The sequence below is a fragment of the Callorhinus ursinus genome, unplaced genomic scaffold (genome assembly GCF_003265705.2).
Source record: "Callorhinus ursinus isolate GAN/ISIS: 27379988/994484 unplaced genomic scaffold, GSC_fseal_2.0 scaffold7, whole genome shotgun sequence".
Taxonomy (NCBI): Eukaryota; Metazoa; Chordata; class Mammalia; order Carnivora; family Otariidae; genus Callorhinus; species Callorhinus ursinus.
The window spans coordinates 51,107,252-51,122,633 of record NW_027397069.1 but is presented as its reverse complement, the minus strand read 5'-3'; the positions used below and the strand labels follow the sequence as shown (position 1 = coordinate 51,122,633).

At 47.8% G+C, this 15,382-nt stretch overlaps 2 protein-coding genes across 4 annotated transcripts in view; one reads left to right on the top strand and one right to left on the bottom strand.

Annotated features, from left to right (window-relative positions):
* CBY2 (chibby family member 2) overlaps positions 1–5,507 on the bottom strand; it is a 45,094-nt gene extending 39,587 nt beyond the window's left edge. For 2 of the 3 annotated variants that reach the window (XM_073894525.1, XM_025875287.2), the window contains exon 1: positions 5,373–5,507. The gene's annotated coding sequence lies outside the window, so the exon portion shown is untranslated. The remainder of the gene's footprint in view (positions 1–5,372) is intronic. The other variant, XM_073894526.1, reaches the window with a different exon arrangement.
* A 141-nt stretch (positions 5,508–5,648) lies between these two features.
* Positions 5,649–15,382, top strand: part of ERICH6B (glutamate rich 6B) — a 56,265-nt gene continuing 46,531 nt past the window's right edge. The window contains exons 1-2 of the mRNA XM_025874845.2: positions 5,649–5,785; positions 12,527–12,578. The gene's annotated coding sequence lies outside the window, so the exon portion shown is untranslated. The remainder of the gene's footprint in view (positions 5,786–12,526; positions 12,579–15,382) is intronic.

Here is a 15,382-nt window from a genome sequence, read left to right as displayed (position 1 = left end):
AGGCCCTAGTGAGAGACTCTCACATGGTGTTTAATTTCTTTTTCTTTTCCTTTTTTCCCCGTTCTTAGCTATTCTTCAGCAATGACTTCTCTCTTGTGACACCCTCAAATGTTAAGGGCTCTGTACAGTAGAGCCAAGTTAGCCATGTGCTGATTCGTCTGTTCTTCCTGTATTTCCAGGCCTGGAGATCTTTCCCTGACCTCTGTTCCCCTGGGGTCTGATTTGTATGGCTGGAATACATACAAAAATGCAGAACAGAGCCATTGAACCTGGAGGATGTTCTTGCAGTCTTCAGGTAAAGTACAAGGGAAACATCACCTCCAGGAAAGGAAATGCCAATTGTACATGAAGAAGCAGGATTTTCAAAATATTTTTGCACCCCTATTGTCCTTTAGAAAAAAAAAAAAAAAAAAGTCCTCCGAGTTTCAACTGTCAGGCCAGTTACTCTTAGAATGAGAAGGTAGAAATCTAAATGAGAGTAAGAATCGAGAACTACCTACCACTAAACATGATGTGATGGCTGGAACCGGTAATGAGTGAAGACCCTGATGGGGGTTAAAACAAAGCCTGTGGTGCCTGGATTCTAAAAGGGGATAAAGGTGGTGCCTGGTTTTATAAAGGACAGCTGTCCTTGGCAACTGTGAAGTGCTCTGTCAAATTGTAATATCTGTTAAAATGGATTCTCCATGAGTCTGTTTGCGGTCACATGGAACAACTGAAGGTAAAGAAAAACCACCGGCATGGGTTTGTGAAAAGCATATGAGCAGCCTGCCTTCACGCGGCTCCACGGCAGATGCTAGAGAGGAGTAGATGTTATTTCCAAAAAACTTCAGTTAGGCTCTAGGAGCTCTTATTGCCACCAAAAACCTAAGCAACTGGCCTTTGAATAGGTGATCTTGGGAGCTGGAGAGGACAGAAATCCCAGCTTTGGGGATGAGGAAGGGACAGAAGGCAGGGGACCCCCCACCGGCACGAGAGAGCCTCGTTCACCTCTGTCCCTGCTTCAGGGGTAAGTGAACAGCAGCAGGATTTCTCTGGGCTCCTGGAAGGTACCCTATTTGGTATTGTCTGGTTGGTCCCCCTTGATCCTAATGGAGTCACTCCTTCCTGCTCTCCAGGGTTTCAAACCTCTCTGCCAAAGCCCATGTTGAGAAGTAGCAACACAAGTCAACCTGCTTGGGGCGCCTGGGTGTCTCAGATGGTTAGGCGTCTGCCTTCGGCTCAGGTCATGATCCCAGGGTCCTGGGATCGAGCCCTGCTCTCCCTCTGCCTCTCCCCCTGCTCATGCTCTCTCTCTCTTTCTGTATCTGTGTCTCAAATGAGTAAAATCTTAAAAAGAGAGAGAGAGAGAGAGAGAGAGAGTGTCAACCTGCTTATTTAACTCTTTCCTAACATACAGGAACATGTCTTCATTCGGTGCCTGTGACACTGTCAGTGGCTTTGGTGGATCCTGACAAAGGAATCAACTTTCCTGATGCTCACTTTTCTGAACTTGAACCTAAATTAAATATTTACTATTTAATAAATATTAACCATTGCTAAAGTGGCCATTTGTCCTCGTTTGCCCAGACTGTCCCAGTTCATGCCTGTTGTCCTGGCAAAATTATTCATCTCTCCCCTCTCACTGACAGAGGATCCCGGCATGGATGCCCCATCATGCGCTGGCCCCGGCCGGGGGAGGGAGGGGGGCAACCACTGGGGGGCAAGGCCTCTCCTCCTCTCCTCTCCTGTCTTCTCCTCCTCATCATCTATTTCTCTCTAGCTCATTACTTTTCAGTCATACCACACATCGTGAATAATTTATTATTCATATCCCACTTATTTCCAAAAAGGATTAAAACAGTATATGGTGCATTCCCTTGGCAAATATCTCGTGGAAGTCTAAAGTTCCATGAACACTACCTGAAGGCATAGATATGCACAAAGTTGTTCAAATAAAAGTTAAAAGTGAAGGCAATGAAAAACATACAGAGGGGGAGGTTACTATGTTAGAGACCGTGGGGGAAACAGTACTTGTAATTCCTTCTATATTTGACTTTGAGCTTCCCAGTAGTAAAACCAAAAAGTAAATTACAGTGTATAACATCAATCACATCGCCTAAGGAAGTACAACTTTGACAAAAAAAAAAAAAAATGCTTTTTCTTCTGACACTAATTCTCGTAGAATTTAATCATTCATTCAATAAATATCTATTGAGTACTTACTCTGTCCCAGGCAGTGTTCTAGGTGGTGAGATACAGAAGTGAATAAAACAAAGCAAACAGATAAAAACTTCTGCCCTTGGTGAACTTCCATTTCAGTAGAGCAAGACAGACAATAAGTAAAATATATAGTACATCAGACAGTAGTAAGTGCTATAGAGAAAAATGAAAACAGAACAGAGAATAAAGAGAGCTCAGAGAGGGGTCTGCAGTTTTAATAGGGTGGTAAGGAACCCCCGCCCCCAGAAGGTAACATCCGAGGAGAGACATGAGGGTATGAGGGAGAGACCATGCGACTATCTGGGGAGGAGTCTTCCAGACACAGGCCTTGAGATGGGAGCACATGAGACCAGTGTGGCTCCCATGAGGTGAATCAGGAGCCGATTATGATTACATCAAGTCAGAGATAAGAAGGGGTTGGGGGGACCGGAAGTGGAGATCTGGGGTTTTTCCTTCCAATAAGCAGAAAGTCATGGGATGATTTTGAGCAGAGAAGGGTCATGACCTGACATATTTTAAAGGATCATTCTGGATGCTATGTCAAGTATAGATGTAGAGGAACAACACGCAGAAGTAGAGAGACCAGTGAAAGAGTCTGTGGAATTTTCCAGACAAGAAAAGGTAGTGAGAAGTGACCAGATTCTGGGTGTGTCTTAAAGGTAAAGGCAACAGAATTTGATAACTGGTTACATGTGAGGTGAGAGAGAGGGAGAGAGAAAGGCCAAGATGTTTCTAAGATGCTTGGCGTGAGCAGTGGAGTTGCTGTTGACAGAGATGACTGAGGTGAGAGCAGATGGTAGAGGAAGATCAGGAGTTTGATTCGGGGTCTGTTAAATAAGATATGCCTGCTGGACACCCCGAGTAGAAATGTCAAATCAGGCAGGTGGTCAGGTATGAGTCTGGGGTCCTCACGAATCCTCACATAAAATATATGGAATGGTAAAGTGAGCGAGGTCTTTAACAATTATTTTTTGCCAAAATGCAGAAATATTTGTCTTATGACCATTTTCTTTCAGTCTAAGATAAAAATCAAGGTCACACTCTTCAATTATAGCTAAGTGAAGGTATCTCTGGAAACAGCCAAATTAGTATAGTAAATGTCCTAAAACATGTTGCCTTTGGGAATTTAACTTAGAACAAGGATAGAGCTTCCTGAAGCTGGAGAAATGGGAAGTTATACGGACCTATCCGTTTTCTCTCAACTATGTTTCAGATTTGCCTTTGGCAAGAGTGAGCTAATTGTACTTATTCTCCAGGGTAGATGGTTAGGTGGCAGGGTTGACATTTTGCTATGAAAAGCAGAAAAAGAGTCTGGTAAATTCTCACCCAGATCAAAGCCCATCTCATTCTTACTTGGAGGCAGGTCACCAGAATACCTGAAAGACCTACCCAAAATTTTCTTTAAAAAACGAACTGTGAATTTACTCAAATGGGCAGACAAATCCCAAGCTGAGACCTCAGAATGATAAGCTGGTGCTTAGCAACAATTTGGAATTGTCCAAGTTAAGATGTAGGGTTTTCCTGGCAAAAGGATGGATCTCGGACAGTGGCTTACACAGACAGATATCAGTTAATCTTTTCCCCAGCCAGATAATAAAAGTGTCTATAATCCCTCCGGGCCATAGTAGTCTGGAGGGGGGGGGGAAATTGCGCAACTGTCAGAAATGTAGCAGAACTTTCAAAAGTACGTATCAGCAACATAAATGGGAAACCTATATCACAGTTGGGTTTTACCTCTGAAAGTATAAAAATCACAGCCTTTTTAAATTCCTTGAAACGAGATACTTAGTTTGTCTTGTCCAGTCTGTATGCCCAACACCTCCTGGAACAATGCCAGCACATAGTAGGCATTCATAAGATACTGACAAAGCAATGAATCAGTCAACATTAAAAAATTTAAAAACCTGTGAGCGCCATCTTGTGGAAGGCCTTACCATGACAAAGAGATTATAGTCACCAGATGGGAGAATGGACACTGAAATTTCTGGGGGACAGGACCTGAGGGGCCACAGACCCTTAGGAGTAGTGGGCTAGGAAACTGCCTTGAAGCTGCGTGTGAAAACTAAGTACGCTCTTTAGTTAGATTCAGGTAAGCTAGGTGGACATTATAGGGGGCTACAAATGTTCCCCTAAGCCAGCCTTTGGCACTGGTCCTGAGAATAACTGAGAGGTAGAGCTCTCAAAGTAGTCTTTGACCAGTCCCCCCTCACCAAACACTGTTGTAATAACCTAGCCTCAAATTCTTCCTTTGTGCTTCAAGAGATCCTTAGGAACCGAAGATCCAAAGAGCCCTTTGGACACCTGGCTGCGTCCTCTGTCTTCCTGTTTCTCCGACTCCCTGAGGCTCCTGCTGTCACCCCATAATACTGGTATGGACTTGGCCTCTCCTCTGCTTTTCTCCAACTTTTCTCCAACTTTCTCTGTGTCCCATGCCCTTCACACTGGAATCCCCTTTTCTGTCATTCCCACCCCCTTACCAAAGCCTGACAGAGGCCCCTGAGAGACAATGTGAAGAACCCCACAACACTGCTGCTACAAACCGGGTACTCATGATTCTTCAGGGTTTGCCGGATACCCGAACTTACACAATATGAGGAACCCTCTTTGAGAAAAAGAATTTAAAATTATAAATTTAGGCGCAAACGTGAATATTTAGAATGGGAAAAGAAATCACAGAAAATCACTAAAATTTCAAAGATCCAGGACCTTTTCTTCTGAACTGTCTGTGACAACTGACCAGGCCTCCTTGCCCCACTGGGCCACTCTGCCACTTCCCGCAAATCCACTCAGAGGGGCCAGAACATGTGAACTTCACCGGTTTCCTCTTCTGTCCTCCCCGGGTAGTGGCCGGCCTCCCCGGACCCCCCAAAAGTACCCGAGAGAGAGCAGAGGGGCTCCTGTCCTCCAGGCTGCTTAGGGGTCTTTGTCCCGGGAACCAGCCCAGGTGAAGCTACTCAGGGTGCCTCGTGGGAATACGCGCTCCCCTCTGACCTCCCCCCCAACCCACGCTGTAGCCCATAGGCAGACCAGACTGAGTTCAAGGCTGTCCCCTCTGGGAGCCACAGACCGCCCTCCCTTCCATCTAAGCAGCCGCCCACCAAGCCCAGCCCTGGGCCCCAGCATTCCGGAAAGCTAGCCCCTAGGAAAACAGAGCTATAAAAATTCCATACCATTAAATAAATAACACAACAAAAGAAAACTCCACCCAGGGCTGGCCGGCCCTCCCCTGCTCAGGAGCCCAGGGTGGATCGGCTGTAGGGCGGGCGCCAGCCTCCTGCGAACGCTAGCGGGCTGCGATCCACAGGTTCCATCTGGGGGACACCTGACGCAGAGGGCCCCGGCGCAAATAATGAACCCAACTTTCTGGCCAGCCCCTGCCACGTGGCCTGAGCACTTCCCCGGGGACCAGAGAGGCTGCAGGAGGGAAGCGGAGAAGGCGCGGAGGCTGGGAACCGAGCCCCACCCCCACCCCGGGGGGGGCGCCAGCAGACGTGGGGGCACCGTTTCCATGGTAACGAGGAGCTAAAACAAACGCGGGCGGCCCGGGACCTTTGCGCTGGATCTGCGCGGCTGTCTGGCTTGGGTAAGGCATCCACGTTAGCCGCCGTGTGTGTAGGGGCCCCGACTCCCTCCGCCAGCCCCCGCCGGGCCGCAGGGAGCGGGGAGCGGTGTGGGGAGTGCGGGAAACAAAGAAGCATCCACACGCAGCCTTCTTTGTTTCTCTCCCCTTTCTGTGCCCCTCACTGTTGGCCTTTCTGTGCCCCGCTCCGCTCTACCCTCTGTGAAGGGCGGTGTTGGCTCCCGATACTCCTACAAACGGAGGAGGACTGGGCCCCTTCCGCTCCAGGGAGCCTCTGGCTCTGGGCTTAAGGAAAAACTGTGGGTGTAGATGGTTATGACTTCTTCCTTTTCGGCCTCCATAGCCCGGACAACTAAGCAAAAAAAAGAATTCCCCAGATGGAAAATTCCAGCCTTGCCCACAAACCGGGTCCTGTGACCCAAAGCAAATCACTCGGTTTCCCTGTGTTCCCCCACCTCTAAAATGGGAGAGAAACAGTGGTCCTAACCTTCCAAGGAGATGGTGAGGCGCGGCCAGTAGCAGGTGTCCCACAGGTGTTCTGTGCCAAGTGCCTGCTCAAGCCCACCCTCCTTGGAAGTTCAAACCTGAATACATTTGAAATTCTATTTATCAAAAGGGCCTTAGGAAATCACGTTTTAATGAGTACACTGGGGTGTCGATACTGCTAAAAATTGCACTGAGTGGTCTAAGGGAGGTCAAAAGACTTTTTTGACTTCTGTGCCCGTCCCCTGTATGTTTAAATGTGGATCCAGGTCAGCCTGGGCATGGCACCATGGCACTCAGCAAAGCAGGCCAACCAGTTGTTCGCCCAAGAGGGAAGGCAGCTGCCTTCAGCCAAGAATCCTGCCAAGTTAGAGAGGTTGGAAACAGCTTCGGAGGACAATAAGGACAATAACCACGGCAACAAAAGGGCTTGCATTTGCAGCGCCCCGGGGAATGCCCGGTTCCTTCACGGAAATGAGGCTTCTCTGCTGGCTCCAGCCAGAGTTTCCGAGCCTCTGCTGGCAGCACCCCAGCCACACCCAAGGTCCTGCGACCCACTCCATTCTCTCCCACAGCGGCGGCTCTGCTGTCTGAGCCCACCGACAGCCCATCTCTTGGCTGCAAACGACAAACTGGATGTGCCGCCAGGCTCCCGTGTGCTTTTTCTTCCTATGGGCCGTCTATCCAGCCCATGGACTTCTGTGGAAATCCTGCCACGTGCCAGGAGTTGTGCGAGGCTGCCGACCCCCGTGGCTGAGGCAGACCTGCACATAAACGCCAACAGTGCGGGAAGGAAAGAGCATGAGAGACCTGGGGGGCCGGGCGGGGAGGACACTCCTTCCAGGGGTGTTGTCGTGTCTTCACAGAGGAGGTGATTTGGAGTTGGGTTTTGGAGGATGAACAGACTCTAACGTGCTTTAGGAAATTCAAAAGCCGGCTAGGACCCCAAAAAAGAAATCCCGCTCTGGAAGAGTTGGCGGAAACGTGTACCGCGTCCTCCAGAAAAGAACGTGGGACTATGAATATACTGAAGTACAAAACCAAGAGGAGACAGAAGCATGGCCCAGGGGGACGCCCAGGTCAGTAGACTGAGCCCTCAGTCCCAGCTCCGCGATGCTGGCGGTGCGCCCTCGGACTAGAGGCCCTCCGTGACTGGCCAAACCCCTGGCCTCCTCCCAAGTTGACTCTTCCTGTTCAGTAATGTAACACTGTCAACAGGGCGTCCCACTAGGCACGTCAAGGATTGACAGGAAATGCATGAGCCCTGCAGGGAATGTTCTGAATAAGCCAGACTGTTCTAAAACCAAATCTCTCTTCGTTATCTTCTTGGAGGGAACACACAACTATCTACCAAAGTCAAAGGCTTCTCTTGCACCATAAGACAGGTGAAGCCCCGTCTCCCCTTCTCTGCTATTGTAGTTGGCCTGAAATACACGGTTAAGTCAGGCCTTGGCAGCCATGAGTCCTCACCAAGCAATTGCTAGCCTTCTCCTGAGACCTTAAGGGTTTACCTGGCCTCTTCACTCCAGGTGGTGTGGTTCACAATCTCTTAGTCTACAAGCATCTGCCTCTGTTCCTCCCGTCCCACCAAAACTAGGGAGTACTGGCTTAATAACAAAGATTTTTTTTCATTTTTGGTACTTAATCCCTCCCAACTCCAAAGATCTTGCCCTTTTTGATTGATGCCTTTACCTTTTTAGAAGAAAGCGATGCTTAAGCAGCACACCCCAGGTCCTGAACTTCCTTCTCAGCTCCAAATCCACTGAAGCCCCCCAGTCCTGTTTGCACCAGTGGTTGTGATAAACTTCAGCTCTGTGTTGGTTCCCAGCTTAAAGCCTTGCTTTTGGAGCTCAGGTCTGTGTGTGCGGCTACAGCCTTGCACTCGGTGCCTGGGGAGCTGCACCAAACCGTGTTCACAGACACTGTCTCCAAGGCAATAAACACTATCAGCACTCTTCACCCAGGCTATAGTTTTCTGAACTGACAACAGGTGGAGCTCCTCAGCCCTAACCAAATCCATCTGTGCCACCAACTTTCTACAGAGTTGCAGGGATTCCAGGAGGCACGGGGGGAGAGATTCAGCACCTAACAATGGCCCAGAACCCACTAATTCCCGGACCTCATAGTCTGTTGGCTGCTCAGGTTTCTTTCCAGGGTGGGAGGGGTGCCCACTCCCTCAGAGGTATCCCTCTTTGAACAGGCCGTGGAGCCAGCATGGGATAATGGGTCTACCAAGGTCACCTGTTCTCTGTCCTGCAAAATTCCTAACACCTGGGAGCTTGCAGGCTCCCAGCACCATCCTGGGCTCTGCAACATGAGCAGACAAGCCATTCTGCCTGGATTCCTGAGGATTCCGGTCTTCATATTTACATTCTAAATGACTGGGTAAATTATGCTTGGAAGAACCCCACAAACAATCATAACAAAAAGTCCCTTTGCTCTTGGTCTTACCAGCTTTTCCAGGGACTAACGGCATTTTCAAGTCACAAATGACCCTCTTCCTCTCTCATGTTGTCTCTGGTCTCTCATTGAAATCTAGAATGCTCCCTGCTTTTCCAGTCCACCATGTGAAAACTTAAACCCACTTGCCAAGCCAGCTGAACTTGATTTTGTAGGGAGGGCCACCAGGGGGAAGGGAGGAGCCGCACTGGTCAGGCAGGTAGGAGAGAGAAGGGGCTAGATCATTGAGCAGTAATAGCATAGCCCCTTTCATAAATAAGCTCCCCTAACCTTCTCCCTCTACACAAAATTCTCTTTCCACGTCTTTATGGTGGCTAAAGCCTACCTCCTGCCCTCCCAACCCCAGAATATCCTTTGGCTTGCTTTTAACTAAGTGGGGACTGCCTGTTTCCCTCACGGGCCCCACACCCTAGAAGCCAGGCATAGTGCTGGCCTTCTCCTAGCTCCCTATTCTCTCCCCTTATAGATACTCCTCCAGCTTATGTTGACATTCTCCTCCTCTGTTTTCATTCATGACATAATCATACTATACTGTATTTTAATTTATTTTTGTTTCCCTGCTTCAGCAAGATCTTGAGGTCTATAGATGTGCCTTATGCAATCTTGCAGCCCCAATGCCTGACAGTATCTGGCACATAGAAAGTCAATAATTGTTTGTGGCAAGAAAGGGAAAAGGGATAGGAGGGATCCTTGGAAGCTTATCATTTTCAGTAGCACATTTTGTAAGGTCTGGTTAATACACTGAATGATAGAATCAGATTCACAAATATTTGAGCAGCCTGGAAGGGTGAGGCAGAGTCAGCAAGATGAAATTTAATACTGATCCACATAAATACTTGTTATCAGGTTCAAAAAATAAACTTAAGTTTAACAAAACAAACAACAACAACAAACCTCAACAAAACAAAAGGTACAGTACATAAGAGCTACCTTCGAATATTTGTAGCTTGCCATAGAGCAAATCTGCTGTAGCTCCAGAAAGCAGACCTGGGAAGGCTGGTTGAAAGCCCAAGGCAGGAAAATTTAACAGAAGTCTGTGTAATTTGTTACGTGCTAAATACACTGTCTCGCACATAGAAATGGTGGCTGTGATCTTTCTTATCATTATTACCAGCATCATCTCCATTATTTATTATTTATAAGAGCTGTTCAACAGTCTGCCTCGGGAAGCACTGAGCTCCCATCCCTGGAAATCCAAGGTTATCATTGGGTAACCACCTGTCTGGGATGTTTGTCCACCTGATTCCTAACCCCTGGTCTCCCTTTCTCCATAATCCTGTGATTCAAAGAACAATGCTCTGTCATGTCCTGGGTAGTGAAAACCACAGATACAATTCCTGGCTAAGCAAACTGTCTTTTATAAAAAGAAGCTTTGGCACTCCCCACATTTGTTGCAGTGTGCCTCCTTCAAGCAACCCCTCCGAAGCATCGCTTTGATGTTGAAAAATAAAATTGCTTTGGGTGAAAGCTCCTTTAATCTTATATAGATACAAATGCTTTGTGTCTTGGGGGATATGCCAAACTGCTCTTAGTATTTCAGAATTAATCTCATTAACGAAATCTCTGTTTAATCCCCACTGCTGTTTGCCAGAGATGTTGAATAATTCCACACCTGATCCTGCTGCCTCTGCACTGTGCACCCTTCTGGATTTGGTATTGTCTAAGAAAACACATCGGTGGGTTTAGGCTGGATCGTGGCATTCCCGTTTTGTTTAATGCTGTCATTATAGAGGGCGCCTGGGTGGTTTAGTTGGTTAGGGTCTGCCTTCAGCTCAGGTCATGATCCCGGGGTCCTGGGATCGAGTCCTGGGACCGAGTCCCGCATCGGGCCCCTTGCTCAGCAGGGAGCCTATTTCTCTCTCTCCCTCTGCCCCTCCCCCCCGGCTTGTGTGCTTTTGCTTCGCTCTCTCTCCCTCAAAAATTTTTTAAAAATGCTGTTGTTGTAGAAATGTTCCTTTTTACATCTTTATCTCATTTTCCTAATTTGAAAAAAAGGAAAGAAAAAGGGTAGGAGGAGCTTGCCTGTTATGAAAAATAACAAATGAAATGATGGAGTTGCTCATTAGCCAATTCCATATAAACTTATGATAAACTATCAGTATTGCTAAGAAAAATGGAATTCATATAGGATAGCAATCAGTTGTCTCTTTCCAAAGAATATAGGAAACCCTTGATTAGATTACCTGGTTTGTAAAACATATTTTGTATATAAATGTATATTTATATACATATATATCAATAAATGAAATTACTGACTTCCTCCCTCTGGACACAAATTCTGGATCTCCTCCATTAGGAGCCATCAGTGAATGATCCAAAGTTACCACTACATGAAATAATCATTCATTTATTCATTTCAACCAACATTTATTAACCTCCTCCTATGTGCCAGGCATTATTCTAGGTGGCAGGAATATAGTGGCAAATAAAAGGGAGCAAAGTGTCTATTCTCCAATATATAGATCAATGAACATGATACAAATGTTATGAAGAAAATAAAACATGATAAGAGGCGCACCTGGGTGACTCAGTCAGTTAAAAGTCCGACTCTTGACTTCAGCTCAGGTCATGATCTCAGGGTCGTGAGATAAAGCCCCACATCAGGCTCTGCACTCAGCGGGGAGTCTACTTGGGGTTCCCTCTCTCCCTCTCTCTCTCTGCCCCTCCCCCATGAGTGCTTGCTCGCGCACATGCAGTACACACTAACATAAATAAATAAATCTTAACAAAAATAAAAAACAAAAGATTGCCTCTGAAGAATGGATTATCGGAGAGCCAGAGCCAAAGCACAGAAGTGGCTGTAGAAGACGGTGGGCCAGACAAGGATGGGCACAGCTGTAGCAGACAGAAGAGTGGATTCGGGACATTTTTTGGAAGATAGCGCCGAGAAGACTTAATGATTGGTTAGTAGATTTGGGAGGACGAAGAAAGGAGGAATCAAGGATGACTCCAAATTTCTCCATCTGAGCCAATATGTGAATTATACAAGACGTTCCCAAACTTTCTCAGTTCATGACACCCTTAGTGTCTCAGTGAATTTTTCATGGTGCCCCCCTATGCCAAAAGAAGTCTGTACGGTTTTCATTTATTAGTTATATCCAAATAACTTAATAGATATTGTGTTGCATCTCTGTGTCACAGATTATGTCACAACTTACTATAGAAAGTGAAAGAAAAAAATAATGCTTTTATTTCATTCTTGAATAGCCACAATGACTCTCTAACAGAACGTGTGTGCCCAGTGGGCATTGCGTGACTTCTCCGATCTTGGAATCTGATTGCACATGGCCACTCTCATTTTCTACTCCATACTGATTTTTTTGCATGGTACTTGCTTTTTATCTCAACAACTGTCAAAAACCCAGCTTTGGAAAATATGCCATCATTACAGGAAGACAGCATAATCAAAAATTAGGTTTTCATACAATACCGAACAGATGTCGAGTATTCCTGTTTTCTTCAAAAAAAAAATCTACTGCAGCATCCCTGTGAGCTCTCTGCAGTGCCCAGGGAGCATCAGTGCTCAGACTGGTCAAACCATTTAGAGATGGGGATGAGGGGAGAAATGGAAAGGGAGGTTCTGTAAGTGAGGGCTCCTTAGGTATGATTTCCTAAGGACAACATTCAAGGAGAGCTACTGACCAAGGAAGGTTAATGAAGAAATGCACCGTACCACAAAAGTAAACCATTCCATATTAGCATAGGGAAAATATCCATTTCCTAGTCTTCTTAGGGAATGAGGTTTTCTCTGGCTAATTTTCTGGGTAACTAAGAGCTAACCAGAAAACGTTTTTCTTTCAGCTGCTATTATTGAAAGATCTCTTGACTTGGACTCGGTTCACTCCCTGACATCGTAAGTACTGAGCCATGAACATAACCGGTCATAACTACGCCACATTGTTCCCAGGTCTTGCAGGCTGCACGGTCATGATTGCAAATAATTCTTACTGTCCTCTCTCTGTTAGACACCCTGTAATCCCAGAAATAGCAATGGAGCTCCACAGAATGGATTTTATTTTCCTATAGTAATTTTTAAATGCATTTCAGGGTGGCAGGAGTGGAAGGAGGGAGAGGGCAGGAGGAGGCAGATGAGAGGTGATGGGGGCCAGGCGGGAAGGACCTACAGGCCTGAAAGGGCTTTGCCTTTCAATGCAAGATGCGAGCCATCGCAGGGTTTTGCGCGGACGGGTGAGGTGATGGGACCTCGGTTTTAACAGCAGGCTACCTGTGGAGAATCAGCCACTAGCAGACGGCTGCAACCGTCGAGGCAAGATGGGGTGGTGTCTGGACGGGGGGGGGGGCGGCTGGGAAGTGGGAGATCCTTTGAAGGAGGAGCCAGCCTGACTTCCAGGTGGCTGGGCTGCAAGGTGAGGAGGAGAGAGGCCATGACTCCCAAGGGCTGTCAGCAGCTGACAAACCCGGGGAGGAAGAGCAGCATCGGAGTTTGGGCACAGCGAGCCTGAGAGGTCTTGTGGACGTCCAAGCAGAGATGCCGGGAAGGTAGCTGGAGATCCGAGCCCGGGGCCCTGGAGAAAGGTCTGACTGCTACCTCCAAACACTTCTAAGACCGTCAAGGGGGAACAGGAGTGAGAACCCTTGGTTGTGGCTCCCCCAGGGACAAAAAGGGCAGATGACCGAGTGGAAGTCAGAGTGAGAAAGGCCCCGATTCAGTCCAAGCCCCACTGAATCACAGCTGTGTGAAAGCTGAATGAACTGCCTCAGCCAGGCTATCTCCTGTTTCTGGATGACAACTTCCTGAGATCAGGGCTGAGAGTCGGAAAACGGGCTGACCCATTACGCAGGAGGTTGAGTCCGGGCCAAGAAAGACATCGCCCTAAAATTCCCTTGGGCCAGGCAGTCTTCCCAAGGATAAGGGAGCCTCCCAAGGATAAGGGAGCGAGCTTCTGACATGTGGCCATCTTTTCCCCCAGGGCCCAGCCACCACGACCTGGACTGAACGACAGACAGACCCTAATCTCCCAACCTCTCCCTAGCCTGCAGTCGCTACCAGGGAGCAGGTAGCGGAAAGCAGTCTCTTTTCTCTCTCCCCATGCCATAAACTAAATAAGGCACGCACACCACACACGCGCTCACACACACCTTCAGTGCTGCTGAGGAGCAGGTGTGCAATAACATAGCTCACATTTGTGTCTGGCGCTACTTAAGCATACATGTATTGCTTCATTGAATCCTCACAGGAGAATGGCACTCTTACTCTCCTCGTTTTACAGATAAAGAAATTAGGTCCCAGGAGAGTTCAGAAACTCACTCGAAGTCGCATGTAAGTGGCCAAGCTGGATTTGAGCCCAGGAAACCTGGCCCCAGATCCTGACCACCAGGCCCTTCTGCTCATTCCTGCTTCAACTCTCCCTTTCCATTTCCACATAGACCCCCTCCTCTGCTGATCCTCTGCAGTGGTTCTGTGGGCAGCAGTGTTGAGTCATTGACCAGGGAGTGGCCAATTTACAAAGCTGCACCCCACTGCTGGAGCACAGAGGGGTTGGCAGGGCTGGACCTGGAAGGGTCCATCAGCGGGCGTGCGCAGACCCTGGGCGGAGGGGAGGTCTGGCAAGGGAGCCCTGGCTCGGGCACGGAGCTGAACACTGGAACCAAGGCCCCTCTAGGGCCCCTGTGCAGGGACCAGAGGGTGTTTGGGCCTCCAACTGCCTTCCTTGTGAGAGAAGCCAGACCCTTCCTTTCTTTTAAGAATGCAAAGGGGGAGGATGGTGATGACAAAGAACTGCCATTTGGTGCTGAGAGACCAAGGGTCAGCTGAGGTCCTTGGGCTGCTCCCTTGGAAACAGAGTAGTACTGATGTCCAGAGGGCAGAGGAGGACCCAGGAGGAGGCGTGAGGGGAGGAGAGCAGTGCTGGTCAAACTGGCAAATCATGTCCAAGTATTTCTTTCCATCCCCTGTTTGCCCAGAGCCATCACATAGGGCCCCATGAGCTGTGCAAAGCAAACATTCTCATCCTCACACAGCTGCGCATTTTCCTGCCCCAAGGACTTTGTTCCCACACAACTGCAAGTCCCTTTGCATGCACTTGATTTCCAAAGCATGAAGCCCTGCAGCAAGTCTGTAGAGCCATGGCCCCAGTGAGAGGGACAAAGAACAACTCCGGAGCAGCACCACCCTCCCATCATGGAAACCAGTGGGGAGACCCTAGTAAACCCTTTACCTAAAAAACCACAACCAGAACATGGAACCTTTCTTTAGGTCACTCACTTGGAAGCCAGAGGTTGCTGTTGTTTTTCATGAGATCAGCCATATATGTCTTCCTCATATATTTCAAACTAAGAATGTTTGGGGATCCTGGCCTCAACCCCTCAGAATGAAAACGGGGATCCCCCAAAAAATCACTGTAGGGAAATCAGTTGGCCCCTCACTTACAGTGCAATGTGGAAGGGGTTACATAGATCTAAATCTCCAAGATTGTGTTCCTGTGGTGACCTCTGATATAAAGTTCTACCCCTCTTCATTAAATACACATACGCACATAATCAGCAAATATACTTGGCAAAGCACATAGCATATTATTAATACTTTGCTTTGCTCTTTCGTTTATTCACCGAACAGGTATCACCGAGTGCCTATTATGTGCCAATCACCATGGTAGGTGCAGCGTTCGGTGCTGAGCTGTGTAAACACAGCACCAA